This window comes from Cervus canadensis, chromosome 11 (assembly GCF_019320065.1).
Source record: "Cervus canadensis isolate Bull #8, Minnesota chromosome 11, ASM1932006v1, whole genome shotgun sequence".
Lineage (NCBI taxonomy): Eukaryota > Metazoa > Chordata > Mammalia > Artiodactyla > Cervidae > Cervus > Cervus canadensis.
The window spans coordinates 46,882,644-46,903,762 of NC_057396.1; the positions used below are offsets into that span (position 1 = coordinate 46,882,644).

The window sequence follows — 21,119 nt, forward strand, 5'->3', positions numbered from 1 at the left end:
CTCCAAAATGCATATGTTACTCTTAGAGTTAATGAAATTTAATCAGAGACATTCAACTATAAACATGAAACAAACAACCTACAAATACTGTGCTCAGATGAATGAGATGGGCTCAAAATCCTGTGAAGAGACATACCTATAACTCACCTAAACATGAGCCCAAAGAACAAGGCCTTGAGTATTGCTGATTGGAAGGTAAGAGAACACTGGAAAGTGTAGTAGAGACCAGGAGGGACTTACTAAAGAGCAGTGGGAGGCACTGAAGGGTTTGAGCAGGAGAATGGCATGCGTGGCTAAGTGCTTTGGAAAGGATGGATCTGGCAGGACGGTGAGTCCAGAGGCAGAGGACAGCAGAAGTAAAACTGCTTCTGTCAGGCAAGGGCAGTAGGAACGTTTAAAAAAGGTATATTTAAAAGGCACTGTGGAATAGGCTCCAAGATCTTAGGAAACAGGAGTATGGGAAAGGTGAGGAGCAGCAAAGACCTCTAGGATTCTCACTTCAGTGAAAGACTTCAGAAGAGGAACACAGGAGGAGCTACTGTTTTACAGGCCCTGTGAGGGACGGATTAACTCAGGAAGGCATGATGAGGAAAGCTTTACCGAGGAAGTAGCATTGAAGCTGGGTACTTAAAGTATGAGTAGGATGAGTAAGGTTTCACCAAAAGTTAAAAAAAAAAAAAAGCATTCTAGCAGGGAGAACAGCATGTGCAAAGACAGAGCTTACTACATCTGAGCCATGGGGTGCAGTTTTAGGAAGGTGTAGCAGATGGTGAGGCTAAGTAGCACTAATCCATGAGGAACTGACATCACACTAAGGAATTCAGATGTTGTCCTGGAGGTGATGGGAAAAAGGTTTCTGAAGGGAAGAAGCAAAGGGGAGTAACATAGATCAGACCTACATTCCTGGCTGTATAAAGTATAGGCTGAAATGGTGAGAAACAGAAGGAAGGCAATATAGCATAATGGTTAAGAGTATGGAGTCTGGAGTTAGACAGACTAATTAAAACTCTGGCTCTAGGGACGTCCCTGGTTGTACAGTAGATTAAAAAGTCCAACTGCCAATGCAGGGAACACTGGTTCAATTCCTCGTCAGGGGAGATTCCACGTGCCATGGAGTACCTGAGCCCACGCACCACCACTGAGCCCACGCTCTAGAACCTTCGAGCCGCAACCACTAAAACCCTCGTGCTCTAGCCTGTGCTCCGCAACAAGAGAAGCCACCACAATGACAAGCCCATGCAGCAAAGAGTAACCCTCGATCACTGCAACTAGAGAGCCCCCGCATGTAACAACAAATACCCAGCACAGCCAAAAAAAGCTGGAGCCATATTTAAAAAAAAAAAAAAAAAAAAAATCCTGGCTCTAGGACTTTAATAACTGTGCAAGCTTTCCCATCTGTAAAATGGGAGTAAGAATACTTTCTCAGAGGGTGATATAAGGAATTTATAAGATAGTATGTGTAAAGAAAGTGCTTAGCACAGTACCCAGCACAGAGGTTGAAAGTTCATTAGTAAAAAGGTACTGAAGTTCATTAGTAAAAAGTTACTTCTGTGTGTGGTCTAGTGTTGTGCATGCTCTTCCTCCTACCCAAAGCTTTCTCTTCCTGTCCACATGATTAATTCTAACTTACCCTTCATGCGTGATTGCATGCTAAGTTGCTTCAGTCATGTCCAACTCTGTGGGACCCTATGGACTAGAGCCTGCAGGCTCCTCTGTCCAGTAAGAATACTGGATTCCCCAGGCAAGAATACTGGAGTGGGTTGCCATGCCCTCCTTCAGGGGATCCTCCCCACCCAGGGACAGAAGCCAAGTCTCTTATGTCTCCTGTGTTGGCAGGGGGGTTCTTTACCGCTAGCGCCACCTGGGAAGCCCCATCTTAACCTTCATATCTTTGCTCAAATGTTAGTTCTCCATGTAAAATCTCCCTAACCACCTGGATTATGTCAGGCACAGCATCATATTCTTTTCCTTTAGAGCTCTCATAGTCTCTAGTTACATCTTTTTAAATTTCATTCTCTTTTTTCTACTACTGTAAATTCCATGAAATCACATACCGTGTGCTCACCACTGAATTCCTAGAACTGAGTAAAGTGCATGGCACCTGATAAGCATTTACTGAATGAATGAAAGATTTCAAATTAAGTTTTTAAAATGAACTGTTTATAAGATGCAATCTTTATATAGGTTAGAGATGTCAATTTGGGTCACATTTGGAACACTGTGACTATAATCAGAAGTGGGTCTATGGTGGGATCATGCTTGCCCTATTGGGCCTGTAAGGAGTGGTATATTCATTTGCTATTGAAATCAGCTAATCTTAGGCCAAAGCCTCTGCCTTACACAGCTCTAGGAGGCACCAGCATTAAGAGAGGAAATGAGAGAAAAATGGAAGAAATTCCAAATCTTTGGGGATTCTATTTAGGTCCTCTACTCCTCTATATTATTTTCATTTTGGAGCATTTAACAGAAACTAGTGACTATACCAAATGTCAACAACAAAAAAAGGAGATAATACTGGTAGATAAGAGAATGGATTTGGGATCAAACAAACTTCTTCATTTCTCTTCTTACTTGAGGTTCACATCATCTCCTGCTTGGAATTCTCCCTCCCTCACCGAAAACAACTAGCAGTTGTCTTTGGCTTTTCACCACTGATGGTATTTTCCATCTACAAAATATTTCACGTGATCTCACAACAGTTCTGTGAGGTAGACGTTATTGTTTTCATTTTATCAAAAAGAAATGAAGTTCAGAAAAGTATCTCCCCTAAGGTTACACAACGAAAGAGCAATAGGATCACGATGCAACTCTGATGTTCTGGCTCCATACCTGGAGCCCTTTCCAGCAGACTAACCCAAGATAACCATGAGCTATCCTGACATATACTTTCACTCCTTTTAAAAAGAAAACAGCACGGGGATAATGGCTGGAAGGGGGGGTATAATGGGATGCTGCTAATGTTTTTGATATAGGACTAGTTACACAGGTGTGTTCATTTTCTGTAAACTTCCAGGAGCTATATACTTTGTAACCTGTTCCATGTGTGTTATACTTTAAAAAGTAAATACCAGGCAAAACTACAACAGAATAATCAAAGTTCAGAAGCATTAAATTGGATACCTCAGAACTACATGTATATTTACCTGACTTCTCAAGCAGCAGCTACGTATAGGACACCTACCAGTTAATTAGTACAAAATCCTTGCACACTCAAATACCATATCCACCCACCCACTTCTCCCTACCCAGAACGACTAGGTGATATGAGTGAATCTGTTGGGATTAGGAGCAAGGGGAGCTCAGAAAGGGGCCAAGCATATATAGTTAATGAAAATAAAAAGGCACTGAAAAGTAGAACTATCCTGTATCTTCAATGATAAGATATCTCAATTTTAGAGATAATAAAAATGTGAAAAAATAGCCAGTGCCAATTATAAAATGCATTTTAATTTCAGACTGTTAAAATGTAACAAAAACAAAAGGCATTTAAAAGTAAATGAAATACAACGTTCTAAAATCTCAAGAGGTGTTGCAATTATAGAACTGTACGACCCTAAACCTGTGGGATGTCAGGCCTAGAAAGGACCTTGGAGACCACTGTCTCCTGGTACAAGCTCTTCACTTTACACATGAAAAGACTGAGGCCCTCGTTTAACAGTTGTTAAATGACCTTATTAAATTAAAGCTCACACATAAGAAAGTTTAGAACTACAACTACAAAGCTGGTTCCCTTGCTCCTGCGTTCTCTTTCCACTACCCAGATACTAAACCCAAGAGATTTACATGATAACTCTATTTTTACTTTCATAATTCTTTACTTCATTAACTCACTAAAAAAATTTAAAGTACCTCTTAGAAATCAATTAAGATGAAAAACTATTTAGGAAACTTTATTTTTTACTCAGGAAGTTTATCTTCCTTGTTCTGTAAAACTAATGAAGCAATACAAAGTTAGATAAAAATAAAATTAGCCTCCCATAATCTCTCAGCCTCCAAATCCTCCCATAAGATAAGAAACATTAGGGACTTCCATGGCGGTCCAATAGTTAGGACTCTGTGCTTCCGCTGCGGGGGGGTGGGGGAGGTGGGCTCCATCTCCAGTTAGGGAACTAAGATCCCACATGCTGCGCAGCATGGCCAAAAATTAAGTTAAACGCACAACTTGCAGGCTTTCAGTTCCTAGGCTTGTGCACACATCACCATAATTTTAAAAAAAGAAATGTTATCAGATTTTTCCAGGCCCCCAAAATCATAAGCACAAGTATGTTTGTTATATTTTAGGAGGATTTTTTAAATTATTCTCTATTTTTCAAAAACTAGGTTTACATATTAACATCGCTCTGCAACTTATTTTTCTCAATAATTGATTATGAACATCCCAAGGGTCAGTAAATGTAATTCTAACTCACACTTGAAAAAAACTGTATAACAACAGTGCATATAAAGGATATACCATAAAATGTTCACGTGTTTTCCTATTGATGGACGTGGATATTTCCAGTGTTAGATTTCAAACAGTGCTATAATGAATATCCCTGCACATATTTCTTTTCAAATGAAACAAAAAACTATTTCTACACAAACACATTCCTTGTTGTCCCAAACATGACTGCTTTTTTTCCTATCAACATCCATGCTTCGCACGCTCACTGAATTCCTCTCTGGGCCCTGTGTGATAACTGAGAATAAAGCAATTTGGAGAATGTCAAGACAAGACATACGATAGTTACTTGGTAAATCAGAACTGGCCTGTCTGGCTGCCTCTCCCAGCCGCCTGCGCACAGTGCCCTCCCATCCCCTCATACATGTGCTCCTTGTTCTCAGCTCAGCAGCTGCTTCCAACTCAACTGACATGGGCAGAGCCGGCCGGCGAATTAATTCTACTGTGTCACACTCCCGGCCCACCAGCTATCCAAACAAGTGGGAAGGAGGGAGAATACATTATCACCATGAAATAATATAATAAAGAAGTACACAGAGTAAAATGCAAAACACCCCATTTGTCAAACTTTTAACCCATTTTTGACAATCGCACTCCCTTCCTCAGAAGTACCACTGTTAGAAGTTTGTTGTATAACCTTTCAGACTTTTCCTAAGCATGTACACACAGGCACATATGTATGGATACACATGTGTGTGTATTTAGACAAAGTGTGTGTGTGTTTGGTCGACCCACCTACAGTCATATTGTATAATTTGTATTACGAAAGAATGCTACAGTAATAAATAGTGAACCTTTTTACATACAAGCTAATATTTCTCTAGGATATGTACCAATAATTGGGATTGATGAAGTCTGTGCATGTTAAATGTTGATAAGTACTCCCAAATTAGCATCCAAAAAAGTGTACCAATTTATAGTTCCATTAACAGAACATAAATATTCCCTTTTCAACACCCTTCCAACAATAGATGCTATTTTTTTTATTTTACCAAATAAAGGATAAAAAGCAATATAGTCTTGTTTTAATTTACATTTTCCTGATTTCCAGAAAAGTTAAATATCCTTATGTGTAATCAGTCATTCTTATTTTTAATAGAAAGAATTATTATTTTGAATTTAAACATGAGAACTCAGAGAGGCTAAGGTGACATAGCTAGTAAGTAGCAGACCTCAAAGCTAAATTTTTCAACAACTTCTCATCAAAGCTAGGCCTTCTGACCATCTAAAGTAGTCTCCACGACCCAGAGGTCACCAACCTATGCCTGATGGCCAGCTGCCCCTAATTTGTAAATCAAGTTTTACTGGAATATAACCATGCCCATTCATTTATGTAGTGTTTATGGCTACACTCCACTTCACCAATGGCAAAGGTGAATAGTTGGAACTACATGGCCTGCAGAACAAAAAAGATTTATACCCAGATCTAAACAAAACAATTTAACACCTGAAGAAAAGTTTCATAATGAGATTAACTGTTGTCCAATTGACTGGAGTGTGGCTATGTTAGAGAGTGTGGCTCATTTTAAAATAAATTTATATGCAGTATCAGTCTGGAATATAATATTGAAGAAATGAATCCAAAACACTCAAAAGAAGTCAAAAGACATTCTTCTACTTCTTGGTTGGAACACTCCTCTAAAGGGTTTTCTATGTGCTATTCTTCATTCTCCTTGTCTCTTTAATTCCAACTGGTAAGAGACAGATTCAGTTCCTAAGGTCCTTCAGTGACGTGGATAAGCAACCTTCGCTCCCACTCACGCACTAGGATAATATGAAATCAAAGGAAGCCCCACTCTCTCTGCTACTAACTATCCCTTCCCCCCCACTACCACCACATTAGAGATCTCTCTCCTCCCCTTTTGCTTAGAGAGAGAAGATTCACTAGGAAGCAGCTAACATTTCCATTATGTCTAGCCAATAGCTAACAGCTAGGGTCCTGGGACTTCCTCTGGTGATCCAGGCTAAAACTCTCAGCTCCCAAAGCAGGGAGCCCTGGTTGAGGAACTAGGTACCACATGCCACAGCTAAGAGGTCACAAGCAGCAATGCAAGATCCTGTATGCCACAACTAAGACTGGGCAGAACCAAACGATAAACAAACAAAAATATTAAAAAACAAAAAAAAGTTAGGTCCCTGATTTTTGTGAGAAAGGGAAGCTGATTCTCGCTTTCTAGATCCTACCCCTCTGACGATCCTGGCCATAAAAGTAATTTCAACTGGGAATTTTAGGCCATTCAGTTCCTGTGGGGCAGATGGGGAAAGTGCCATTATCCTCATTTTATAAATGGGGAACTATCATTTCCAAAGGTCATTTTAGCAAATAGGACCTTCACACAGTGACACCTCCATCCACTTCCTCCTTCTATCCTCTCCCAAATGTTGATCTTATGTAACAATGGCAAAGAAGCTGACTTTATATAATAATATGCTATAAAGGAATCCCATTAATATGTATAAAATTGCATAATTTAATAATGGAAAGATAACAATCTAGGATTTTAATAGAGAAACTAACGATTAAAAAAGGAACAGTGCATTTTCTTATGTAAGTAATCAGGCATTCTTTAAATGATTCTCTGGAAAGAAATTTGGCAATACATATCAAGAACCTAAAAAATGTTCATATTCAAACATGCTAAGTGAAATAAACTAGACAAAAAGGGACAAAAATGGTATGATCCCATTTATGAGGTACCTAGAATGGGCAGGTTCATAGAGATAGAAAGTAGAACAGAGGTTACCAGGGACTGTGGGAGGAAGGAATGGGAACTATTGTTCAATGAGTACAGAGAATCTGTCTGGGATGATAAAATGTCCTAGAAATGAATAGCAGTGATGATTGCACAACACTGTAAATACACTTAATGCCACTAAATTGTACACCTAATTATGAATTTAACATGTTAAAATAGTAAATTTTGTTATGCATATTTTACCAAAAAATTTTAAAGTGAGACTGCTAAAAAAAAAGTTTGGTGTTCTTTGATCAAATAATTCCATTCACAGCAATAAAAGTCTAGAAAATTATCTGAAACATAAATACATGTATAGGTACTAATATAATTATTTAACATTATGAAAAACTGGAGAAAAACTAAATATCTAACAATAACTCAAGTAAATTAAGATACATGCATACGATGAAGCCTTATGCAGTCATTAAAAATATTTTAACTAATTTTAATGACATGAGGAATGCTGAAATTTAAAAGCAGCATAAATAGTGTTAGTGGGTATGACCATTTATTTTTTAAACTACATATACAGATGTGTATGTGATACATATACACACACCTGCACACTTGTGCGTATGAACGTGCATGTGTATATTTATAAGGAAACAAGTCAAATAATGTTTATTTCTGATTTGTGGAATTATGGATCACTCTTACTTTCTCCCTTAAACACCTTATTTTTCAAGTTTTCTAAACTGTACCATGACATACAATCAGGAAAATTTAATTTCACATCATTTCACCCAGTAATTCACTTGCAGACATACATCATAATAACAAAAAATACTGACCAAAACTTATGCATAATAATGTTCATGCAAAAATTAAAAAAAAATAATGTTCATGCAAAGATACAACAGAAATTACTAATAAATTATAAAGTAATAAAAACTATTAATAAGTCATTGTTAAAAAATAAATAAATAAGCCATTGTTACCTCTGTAGAGTAAGATTAGGATAAAGCACGAAGTGCAACAGACTTACTTATTATATCTATTACTTTTATAATCTGTATCAAAGCATTACAGTATTGTTTAAAATAGAAAAAGCTGAAAGCACTATAAAAATCCTATATGATTAATGGATAAAGAAGATGTAACACATACATACAATGGAATATTACTTAGCCATAAAAAGGCTGGGGAAAATTGGGTTATTTTTGGAGATGTGGATGGACCCAGAGTTTGTCATACAGAGTGTTAAGTCAGAAAGAGAAAAACATTTATCGTATATTAAGGATACATGTAGAATCTAGAAAAAATGGTGCACACGAACCAATTTAAAGGGCAGGAATAGAGACAGACATAGAGAATGAACATGTGGACAAGGAGGGGGAAGGGGAAGGTGGGGCAAATGAGGAAATCAGGACTGAAACATATATATTACCATGTGTAAAACAGACAGCAAGTGGGAAGCGGCAGTATAGCACTGGACCTGCAATGCAGGAGACCTGAGTTCGATCCCTGGGTCAGGAAGATCCCCTGGAGAAGGGAATGACTACCCACTCCAGTATTCTTGCCTGGAGAACTCCACAGACAGAGGGGCCTTGCAGGGTACAGTCCATGGGGTCTCAAAGAGTGAGACACAACTGAGCAACTAACACACACACACATATAATAAAAACCAATGGGAAACAGAGAAAAAGCAGAAGACAAAATTGTAGGTACTATATGACCTGGACTACTCCACAGAGAAATATGCATAGGTACAAAATACTAAAATGAAAATAAGTGGTTTTCTCCAGATGGTACAGTTATGGATGATTTTAGCTTTTTCTTTATATATTTTTCTATTTTTTTTCTGTACTTTTCATATTTCCTACAATGATTATATGCTATTTTTCAACCAGTTCAAAAATATGTCGTTGGTTTCCACTATATAATCAGAAGTTGACCCCTTATGATGGGTTTTATCCTCAAAGAATAAGCAATAGTAAGTAACCTATGAAACAAGACTGCATGATATATATGTCTAAGAAAATTTTCATCTTTGAGGGGTAAGGAAAGCTCAGTCTAAAGGGACACTGCCAACTACTTCCTGTCTTCTTGCTTTTGGAGGAAATGGCAACCCACTCCAGTACTCTTGCCTGGAAAAATCCAATGGACGGAGGAGCCTGGTAGGCTACAGTCCATAGGGTTGCAAAGAGTTGGACATGACTGAGTGACTTCACTATCTTTTCTTTCTTAGAAAATATAACTAAGGAAAAAAGTACCTAAACATTAGATGCCTGACAAACTTTGTACTTTAAGAACTAAGACGACCACCTTCTCAACCCTGAAATCAAAGACCTTACACCTGAAAAACACATCAGAACCTAAATCACATGGCTGGGATCGTGTCACTCCTCATCCAAAACACTCATGAGCTAACTTCATGCAGAATAAAATCCAAATCTCTTAGTATGACTCTTAATGTTCTTTAAGATCCAACCAAACATCTTTTCCGGCCTCATTTCCAGCTCATTCCTCCAAAATATCTTCTATCTCAGGAGCACTTTTCCCAAATATGCCAAACATTTCCCCAGGGTCTGTGCTGCTGCCATTCTATAACTTCCTCCAAAATGCCCTTCTAAACTTAAGGAATTCTAGAATTTTCCTGGTGGCTCAGGGTAAAGAATCTGCCTGCCAATGCAGGAGACACAGGTTCAATTCCTGATCGAGGAAGATCCCAGATGCCACAGAGCAACTAAGACCATGTGCTACAACTCTTGAGCCTCTTCTCTAGAGCCTGGGAACCATAACTACTGAAGCGGCACCCTAGAGCCAGTGCTCTGCAACGAGAAGCCACCGAAACGGCAAGCCTGTACACAGCAACTAGAGAGTAGCCCCCACTCTCCAAAACTAGAGAAAAACCCTTGGAGCAAGGAAGACCCAGCACAGCCAGAAATAAATAAATAAATAAATAAAATTATAAACTTAAGGAATTCTAATTCACCAGTTACAACCTGGCTCAAATGCTTTCTCCCTTCAGATGCTCTCCTTGTTCCCCCCAATTCAGGAACAACTGCTGTCTCCTCTATATGCTCCCATATTGCTTGTTCCTCTACACACTTCATTTCATTCCTCCTTGGGTCGACACTAGCTGCACATATGTTTCACTTGACTAAGCTCCTGAAGAGCAGAAACCATCTTATTCACCTATCAGCTCCATTCCAGCACAATGCCTGCACACCGCAGGTGCTAAATAATGCTGCCCGACTGAATGACAGCCAGCTGGCCCTCTTCTAATGGATTCTTTCAGTGAGGCAGCCAGTGAAGCTGAACTGTCAGAGAGGACAAGCCCTCTAATTTAAAGCCACATACCTAGGTAAGAGTGACCAGCAAAAAGCTGTCATAGGCCTGCCACTTTAAGGGGACTGGCAAGCTGGCTGTGTTTACACAATCCTAATTAAAACTAAAGGGCACTGAGGGAAAGAAGAGAAACAGAGAGATTAAGAGGTGTGGATACTACAGGTCACCTCTTCCTCTCTTGGGAGCCCAAATCTCCCAGCCTAGTACCCAGCAGGCTCACCAAGCAGGCTATTCTCTGGCTGCTGTCACCCTAGGACCTGAGTATTGAAAAGCAGCTGATTAGGCCACTTCAGTCTCTCCAGCAACTGGCTCTGCTTTTAGGCATTTAATTTCTAATTGTGGTTACATGGGGCCTTTTCTCTAAATGGATCCCACACTGCTCCAATCATTAAGAGAATCTCTTTAAAGAGAGGCTTGAAATTAACAACAGCAGGGAACAAAGTCTCTAAACCATCTAAATCACAATATCCACACTGTGCATTTTGATCACATTCACCCCCACCTCCTCTAAACAATAGGTCCTACCAGGGAACGACTACTTCTCTCAGGACCAGCAAGTCCTGTGATTGTTTTTCAGGAGAAAGCTCCCAAGGCCTGCTTCTCATTAAATAGCTGCTTCACGTTTGATCACTCAGCTGTGACTGTTAGTAGAGAGTATAGTCGCTATAATTCAAGTACTAAAAAGGAATTCCACTTCTACCCCTTGTCTAATAGTCAAGCAGCTCAGGACAAACAGATCCTTCCCCACCTCAAACCTCCTTTGGCCTACCTGGTTTCAGATCTGGAACTCTTAGTATCTAAATTTTTCAGTATATAAATGAAGAAAACATGGCTTTAAGAAAGAGAATAGCGAATGATCACAGAGTGTCTTGGTGACAGAATCTTTTGACTTGGATGCCTAACACTTTATTTTTCTGACTAGTTATCAACAAGACCACCATTGCCTGGCACAGATTCAAGGGTACTACAGACAGCCTAACTGAAATGCACTGGAGAGCCCCTCTGCTTTCACCACCCCCTTCCCAACAACCCCCACTGTCTCTCAAAGTGCTGACCAAACCTAGTAAGTAAACAATGACAAAAAAATCAAGTAACTTGGTACATCACTTCTCCTGCAAAAGCATGGAGCTACCAAATCATCTGCTTCAGCACACCACCTGGGAAGCATCCCGATGGACCATGGCGTGCTGGTGACCAGGGGCTGCTGCAGCCTGCACAACTTGTGGCCGTGGGTCTCCTGGAGCTGGGACCTCAGTGGCTCCTCAGTCGCAGTGTTCCACAGTAACACGTTCCAACACTTTTTGGCCCTTAACACATTTGTGATTTGGGAGGATTTTCATGAGAAAGGCTAATTTTCTCCACTATCTAGTCACCTTGACCTAGAAGTAAGCATACACACAGTGAGTATAAAGGAAGTGACACCCTTTTAAACAAACCTTTTCCAATCTTGTTAAATTAAATGAAGATGGTAATCAAAATAGTCTCCTAAAGTTTACACAGACTCCTTTGGGAACTGCCTTTTAAACTATAATACTGATTTATAATCACACATTATATAATCATAGATTTTGGCCCTGGAAGAAATCTTCCAGATCATACAAACTGCTCATTTTTACATGAGAAAACTCTAGTCCACTGGGGTTAGACAGTTGGTCCCTAATCACACAGCTGGTGAGCAGTAATCAGGACTAGAAACCTAGTCACCCTAACTCCTAGCATAAGCCACAAACATATCCTAATCCAGGCACCTCCCCCTTCCTGTTCCTCACTGTTGTCTTTAACTCAGGACACTAAAGCATACCAAGAATGGTTTTGAAACCCAGTTGCTAAGAAATGATAGCTTAAGACCAGAACTTCTCTGCAGTCGCTCCCTATGAGTTTGAGCCTTCATTCGATATCTAGTTCACAAGAATTCTGGGTAAACTACCTCACAACAGGGGTCAGTGAGACCCCCCAGACACTCCACCCACAGCAAGAAAAATATATTTATTAAACATCTCTGCCCACTTCCTGTAGAAACCTGTTTACTTCAATTAAGTGAAAGAGGTTACTTAGAAGGACCTGGATCAAGGGAAAAGAAAGCAGCAGAAATCCTGTTTGAGGAAAAGCTGACCTATGAAAAAGCAGAGAGGGGCAGGAGCCATCTTGACTTACCTCCTGGTGAACAGCTTTCTCAGGCTGGGACGAAGCAATCCCTGGCAACCTGGGTTATAACTAGCCTCAACCCAGGGAAGGGGCAAAGGCACAGGAATGCTGATCATTCCCCCATCTCACCGAACAGCTGTGGGTCAGCTCGGCCTCACCTCACCCTGGCAGCCCCAGCGCTCCGTAGATCAGCCAGCCACCGGAAGGAAAGCCACGCAGCCTAGGTCAACGGGGTGAGTCAGTGACACAGCAGGAAGAGTCACTGGGGCAGAAAGTCTGGCCTCCTGCGGCAAGACAGCCCAAACCACACCCCAGCATGGTCAGCACAGGGAAGACTCTGCCCTACTAGAATTCTAGAATTCCAGTCTCCACAGCAGGAAAGGTCCTTCCTCAAGAGACTCTGTACCATTCACATTTCCAAGGATTGCCCACCTGCTCAAAAACCTTCCGTGGTTTTCTTCCTTAAGCACCATATTCAAATTCTTTGGCTTAACTTCCCAAGCCATCCATTACATGGCCTCAAGTCATTTATTCAACCGTATTTCTCACTATTCCACAGTGTACACTCTGAACTAATCAAGCCAGTCTTCCCACTTCTCTCATGAGCCAAGCCCTTTCTCATTTCCATGCCTTTAGTTATCCAGCAGTGGTAAATCCAAGCCCCTTCTGGGGTTTGGCAGGTAATAGAAATGAATGTTTCAGTGAGGCACCCGGAAAAACTAAGAAGTGTAGCCCCCACCTAATGGCATTCAAATATTTTCATTCAAGTTATTTATGCAATATTGCACTATGAGCATCACAGTAATATTTTAAAGAGTTACCAATACTCTTTCTAGCTTTCATGTAAGAAAACTTCCCTAAGGTTAGGCAGTTGGAAAAATGCTGAGCACAGTCTCCTGGCCTATCTGAAACCAAAGCAAGAGCTCTAAACTATTAGGCTTCCCAGCAGTACAAAACTATGGAAGATACAGAGCTCTAAACTCTGAAGAGGAAACTCACTTTTCATGATATATAACTTTACTAGCAGGATGAGAAGTCCAAAGAGCAGTTTGTCTAACCATATTCCAACTGCCCCAAAATTCTGTCCATCTTTCAAACCCCATCTTCCTGCTAAAGTCTTTCCTGGTTCCTCCAGGTCCTTCTGAACTCCACTCAATTCCTGTGGGGCTTACAGATCAGAAAACATAATCAGGTGCTAAATTATATACTGTCATGCAAAACTGAACACTGCTTCCCTGTCTAGCTTCACTATCAAACTACTGTACTAACCTATCTAGTTCTACCAAAAAATGTGATCCTGAATCTAATCAAGAGGTAATAGTCATACAAATCCAAATTAAGAGACATTCTGCAAACAACTGACTTGAACTCTAAAGAATGTCAATGATATGACAGACAAAAAGGCATTCAAGATTAAGAGATTTAAAAACTGTTGAAAGTTCAGACTTCCCTGGTGATCCAGTAGTTAAGAATCTGCATTGCAATGCAGGGGATGCAGGTTAGATCCCTGGTCATCAGGGAACTAAGATCTCACATGCTGTGGAGCAACTAAGCCCTTGCACCACAACTATTGAGCCCATGTGCCAAAACTAGAGAGTCCATGAGACACAACAAAAGGTTTCACATGACACAAGTGAGACCCAGTGCAGCAAATAAAGAAATTTTTTTAAATTGTTCAAAGTTAAAGCATACTAAGGGCATGACAAAGTCATGACAACTAACACATGCATGATCTTTCAACGGATCCTGAAATGACCAAAAAAAAAAAAAAACTATGAAAGACATCACTGGAAAAACCAGAGCAATCTGAACAAGTATTGTACTGAACACACTTAATTTCTGAGTGTAATTTTATTGTGGTTAGCATAGGAAGATGTTCTTATTTTTTCAGCAAATACCTGCTGGACTATTTAAGGGATGAAGTAACATGAAGTTCACATCTAACAGTCAAAAGGTTCAGAAAATGAAGGACAGAGGCCAAAACAGCAAAATGTTAACAATCAGTGAACTGAGGTGAAGAATATAGAAACATTTGTTACATTATTCCTGTAAAGTATCTGGAGGTTTGAAGAGCTTGGGAAGTAGGTAACTCCTGTATTGTGTGTGTGTGTGTGTGTGTGTGTGTGTGTGTGTGTGTGTGTGTGTGTGTGTGTGTGTGTGTGTGTGTGTGTGTGTGTGTGTGTGTGTGTGTGTGTGTGTGTGTGTGTGTGTGTGTACACATATACATCTTTAAATACTCAGCTCTGTGAGAGGTGAAGTAAACACACATTATGTATGTGCTCACTGCACAAGGAAACTGGGCTTTGGGGTCAGCAAACCAGACAGAGTCTACTTGGCAGCAGTGCATGAGGGATACAGTGGCAAACTCCAAGTGAACCAGAAGCTTCCCTCAAACTCACCTCAGCATGCCATAAGCAAGACAGAAAAGTAGGCAATCAAAGCTCTTGTTACCTCATCCCTCATTGAGACCATCCAGAAGTCAGACACTCGGCAAATGACCCCTTACAGGGCAGAATGCAGTCATTAACCACACATAAGACAAAGGGCTCTGTATCCACCTTACCACAGGATACCCAAAACGTGACAGCCTGCAAAGTGTCTCTGGCCAGTCACAGGAAGGCACTCAAGTGGTCAAATAAATATGCCTGAAATATATGCACGGTCTTTACTCCTCACCAGACAAACCAGTCCTTACCTGCAATAAGGCAGAAGAAATCTGCAAGGCTGAATCACTGGCACTTCCTGCACTGACTTCAAAGAAACTGGTCCTTAAAGAGGAGAGAAAGGGCAGCGGACACAGCTGCCAACAGAGGCCTCAGCCCAGCAGCATGCTGTACAATATGCTCCCTCTCCTCTCCTCAGACACCAGATCATTTTACTTCTGCCAAGTGGTCCCTTATTAGGGTGACCGACTGCCCAATGGCCAACCCTTAACCTTGACTCTCTCCTCCCATCACTGACAGCCAAGATTCTGTCCCTTCCGGATAGCTCCCCCGGCAATTTAGCAGAAAGTCTAGTCAAAACTATTCCCCCCAAACTTCCATCAATTGAAGTAAGATCTCTATTGAAAAAAAGTGAAAGTGAAGTTGCTCAGTCGTGTCTGACTCTTGTGACTCCATGGACTGTAGCCCACCAGGCTTCTCCATCCACAGGGTTTTCCAGGCAAGAATACTGGAGTGGGTTGCCATTTCCTTCTCCAGGGGATCTTCCCCACCCAGAGATCGAACCTAGGTCTCCTGCATTGAAGGCAGACGCTTTACCCTCTGAGCCACCAGGGAAGTCCTCAAGATCTCTAGAGGTATAACATTCAGCTTGCTTCTCAAACCTACCATATTTAGCATGTTTTACCAAAGACAGAATGTAACATGTAAGGTTGGTGTGTTAAACTCTGGAATTGTAAACTGTGAAGAAAAGAAAATACAATGTTTTTAGATTTGATATGGCAAAAAGATCTTAACAGGTTTGATGTATCAAAAATAGCAAATGTATAATTTAATAGGACTAAATATAAAGCCCTGCATGTAGAATAAAAGAAATCAACCAAACTAACACAGGATGGTAGAGACCTGGTACATAGTTCATACTGAAAAGGTTGCCGTTTGGCTGGGGGCAGGGGGTTGTGTGGCGGGGAAGGCTGCCCATAGTGGGAGGAGAGGCATGAATGACAGAGCCACCCAAAGCATCAAACCAGCTGAGGTCATGTTAGCAGACCAATCTATGCCCCACCTCTGAAAGGCAGAGCGCACATGCAGAGGAAGAAGGATAACCACCCTGACGAAGTGTCTGAAATTCACGGCACGAAACATGAAAACTTTTTCAAATATATGCATGTTTGTCATGCAGATGAGGAGAAAGACTCATATGACCCCTTGCGAGAAGACAAAACCAGAACTAGCGAGTGGAAGTCAGAGGAGGATAGATTCTGGTTTGATGTAGGGGAGGAACTCTCAGCACAACAGAGAAGTTAAGAATGTTACGGAACCCAGAACGCTTGGATCAGAACACCAGCTCCACCTCTTACAAACTGTATAGCTTTGGGTAAACTAAGTTATAGCAACAACAACAGTACGATAGAGCTTTGGGAAGCAGTTCATGTAAAGTGCTTAGAACAGTGCCTGGCTCACATTATATGCCAGAAAAAAACAAAGTCAGCTATCGCTGTTACTGACTGCTGATATAATGGACCAGGTAACCTGAAAATCTTCCTACTAAATGTGCCTGAAAATGCCTAGTAAAACAGAATAAAAATCCTTTTTGACTTGCTAGTCAAATTACTATCTCTTAGAACCACACCTACCCTGTAGTTATGGTCTGCTCTGCGTTGCTGGGGCTTGGACTCTTCCAATACCACTTCACCTTTGCCAGCTGGCTCCCAGTTAGGGTCTGTTAACGGGGTGCAAACAGGAAAAATCGAAGGCAGGAGGAGGCTGCCAGGGACTTCCTTCTTCCTGTGGCTCTCTGCTCCTGACAACTGCAGTTGGTTTCTCCCTGCTTCCTTCTAAACTCCCTCTTTGAGGCACCAGAGCAGGGCTCAACCAAACCTGGCTCCCCAAGGCCCCTTCTGTGGGCTCCTGAGACACCAGCAACACCAGGCAACGCCTTCTCCTCAGAGATTCCAGGCGCGGTCCCACCAGATCCCTCCAGAATTCTAAGTTCTGCCAACCCCAACCTTCTGCCTTTGTTTTTCAGTCCTGGATGAAGCAGCCGCTTAATGCAGTTATAAAGTAAGTTACTTGAAGATTCCCCTTTTTGCTCTTTCAGCCCTCCAACAAAGGTTTAAACTAAATCCCTTTACTGAATTCACTCTCTTAAAATACCTGTGTGTGGTTTCTATTTTCCTGATAGGATTCTGACACTAGATAAACTGAACTCACAAGAAAGTAAAAGAAATCCCAGGAAACAGAAACTGTTTCCTGAAACAGAAGCTGAAAATTGGATTAGTGAGGCATAGCTGTCCTAGCAATGTAAGGAATCTGTGACCTCCTCATACTTCAGATCTTGAGCCCATAAAAAGCAACTGAGATCTCTGTATAAAGGCTTGGTGTGCATGCTTAGTTGCTTCAGTTGCATCTGACTCTTTGTGACCCTGAGACCCTCAGTAAAAAGAGACTAGGAAAAAAAAACAAAAAAACCTGTCCACAGGAAAATAAGCAAGGTTGCCTTACAAACGTAGTAAAGTGGGAGGAAAAAAAACTTTCCAGGAATTAATAACCTGGGTGCACACAAGAGGTGGATTTGGAATTTAAAAATTTATAATAAATCTGTGGCCTAGAAATCTACAAGTAAAGAAAAATTACAGACATTTTAACCCCAGGTTGGGGGTTAAGCCTTGAGTTCCCAAAGAAGCAAATACAAAGTTGTAGCAGGAGACACACAAATGGCCAATAAATACATGAAAAGATGTTCATCATCAGGAAAATGCAAATTAAAATCATAATAACACTACATCTCCATGAGAATGACAAAAATTAAAAAGACTTACTATACCAAATATTGGTAAGAAAATAAAAAAACCAAAACTCTCAGATACTGCAATGGGAACATAAAATAGTACAACCATTTTGGAAAACTGGTAATTTCTTAAAAATTAAAAATACCTTGCCATATGACCCAGCCATTTCACGCCAAAGAGTCAGGAAAATGTATGTTCACATATCACAAAGATTTGTACATGAATGCTCACAGCAATTTTATTCACAACAGCCAAAAACTGCCAACAGCCCAAGTGTCCATGAACTGTAAATGATATAGCAGTCAGAATGACCATCATCAAAAAATCTACAAATAATAAATGCTATCAAGGGGTGTGGAGAAAAGGGAACCCTCTTGCATAGTTGGTGAGAATGTGGATTAGTACAGCCACCATGGAGAACAGTATGGAGATTTCTTAAAAAACTAAGAATAAGGGAGGGGGGATCGGGAAGGGGAACACATGTAAATCCATAGCTGATTCATGTCAATGTATGGCAAAAACCACTACAATATTGTAAAGTAATTAGTCTCCAACTAATTAAAAAAAAAAAAAAAAACCAACTAAGAATACTACTACCATATGACACAGCAGATCCACTACTGGGCACTTACCCTGAGAAAAACCACAATTCTAAAAGATACATGTACCCCAATGTTCACAGCAGCACTATTTACAAAGGCCACTATTTACAAAGGACAAGGAAGCAACCTAAATGTCCATCAACAGATGAATAGATAAAGAAGGTGTGGTACATAATTACAATGAAATATTACTCAGCCATAAAAAGGAACAAATCTGAATCACCAGTAGTGAGGCGGATGAAGAGCCTGTTATACAGAGTAAAGTAAGTTAGAAAGAGGAAAACAAGTATATATTAACACATATGTATGGAATCTAGAAAAACGGCACTGATGAACCAATTTGCAGGGCAGCAACAGAGACACAGACATAAGAGAACAGACTTGTGGGCACAGTGGGGGAAGGAGAAGGTGGCATTGAAACATATACATTACTCTATGTAAAACAGATCGCCAGTGGGGGAAATGCTATATGATGCAGGGAGCTCAAGCCAGTGCTCTATGACAACCTAGAGGGGTGGGATGGGGTGAGAGGTGGGAGGGAGCGAGGACATATGTATACCTATGGCTGATTCATGTTGATGTATGGCAGAAACCAACACAATATTGTAAATATTACAATAAAAATACATTTTAAAAAGTAAATGATAAACAAAATTGTATGATATAGTCATACAAAGGAAGACTACTTAGCAACAGTTCCAATTCAGTCACTCAGTCATGTCTGACTCTTTGCGACCCCATGAACCGCAGCACGCCAGGCCTCCCTGTCCATCACCAACTCCCGGAGTCCACCCAAACCCATGTCCATTGAGTCAGTGATGCCATCCAACCATCTCATCCTCTCCTCCATCCTCGTCTCCTTCTCCTCCTGCCTTCAATCTTTCCCAGCATCAGGGTCTTTTCAAATGAGTCAGCTCTTCGCACCAGGTGGCCAAAGTACTAGAGTTTCAGCTTCAACATCAGTCCTTCCAATGAACAACCAGGACTGAGCTCCTTTAGGATGGACTGGTTGGATCTCCTTGCAGTCCAAGGGACTCTCAAGAGTCTTCTCCAACACCACAGTTCAAAAGCATCAATTCTTCGGTGCTCAGCTTTCTTTATAGTCCAACTCTCACATCCATACATGACTACTGGAAAAACCATAGCCTTGACTAGACAGACCTTTGTGGACAAAGTGATGTCTCTGCTTTTTAATATGCTGTCTAGGTTGGTCATAACTTGCCTTCCAAGGAGTAAGCGTCTTTTAATTTCATGGCTGCAGTCACCATCTGCAGTGATTTTGGAGCCCAGAATAATAAAGTCAGCCACTGTTTCTACTGTTTCCCCATCTATTTCCCATGAAGTGATGGGACTGGATGCCATGGTCTTAGTCTGCTGAATGTGGAGATTTAAGCCAACTTTTCACTCTCCTCTTTCACTTTCATCAAGAGGCTCTTTAGTTCTTCTTTGCTTTCTGCCATAAAGGTGGTGTCATCTGCATATCTGAGGTTACTGATATTTCTCCCAACAGTCTTGATTCCAGCTTGTGCTTCATTCAGCCCAGCATTTCTCATGATGTACTCTGCATATAAGTTAAATAAGCAGGGTGACAATATACAGCCTCGACATATTCCTTTTCTATTTGGAACCAGTCTGTTGGTCCATGTCCAGTTCTAACTATTGCTTCCTGACCTGCATACAGATTTCTCAAGAGGCAGGTCAGGTGGTCTTTCCATCTCTTTCAAAATCTTCCACAGTTTATTGTGATCCACACAGTCAAAGGCTTTGGCATAGTCAATAAAGCATAAATAGATGTTCTTCTGGAACTCTCTTGCTTTTTCAATGATCCAGCAGATGTTGGCAATTTGATCTCTGGTTCCTCTGCCTTTTCTAAAACCATCTTGAACATCTGGAAGTTCACGGTTCACATATTGCTGAAGCCTGGCTTGGAGAATTTTGAGCATTCTTTACTAGCGTGTGAGATGAGTACAATTGTGTGTTAGTTTGAGCAACAGAAAGTAACAAATTACTGATACATGCACTAAATACATAAATATCAAATGCATTACACTGCCTGAAAGAAAGCAGACACAAACATATACTCTGTATATATTTTCTAGATAAAATTCTAGAAAACACAAATTAATCTTCAGTAATTAGATACTTGGTTCTTGGGGGCCAATGATGATCTGTAAAGAGGCATAAGGAAATTTTTGGGAGTTATGGGAATGCTCTGTATCATGACTGTGGCAGCTTTTTCTAAATGTATACATCTGTCAAAACTTTTTACTTTAAATAAATTTTATTGTACATAAATTATAATTAAGCAAAGTTGATTTAAAAAAAAAAAGCTTTTTTTGAGAGAACTGACCTCAACTCAAGCTACACAAGACTACCACAGGACTTCCCTGGTGGTCTAGTGGTTAGAATCTGCCTGCCAACACAGAGGACATGGGTTCCACCCCTGCTCT

The 21,119-nt window shown here is 40.6% G+C and overlaps 1 protein-coding gene across 2 annotated transcripts in view; it reads right to left on the bottom strand.

Moving 5' to 3' along the window:
- The window catches only part of NUMA1 (nuclear mitotic apparatus protein 1), a 71,602-nt gene that overhangs the window by 45,406 nt on the left and 5,077 nt on the right, over nt 1-21,119 (bottom strand). Inside the window, exon 1 of one of the 2 annotated variants that reach the window (XM_043481227.1) lies at nt 12,625-12,829. The exons of the other annotated variant lie outside the window; for it this stretch is intronic. The gene's annotated coding sequence lies outside the window, so the exon portion shown is untranslated. Of the gene's footprint in view, nt 1-12,624; nt 12,830-21,119 lie in introns of those variants that run through there. 2 annotated transcript variants of the gene reach the window in all.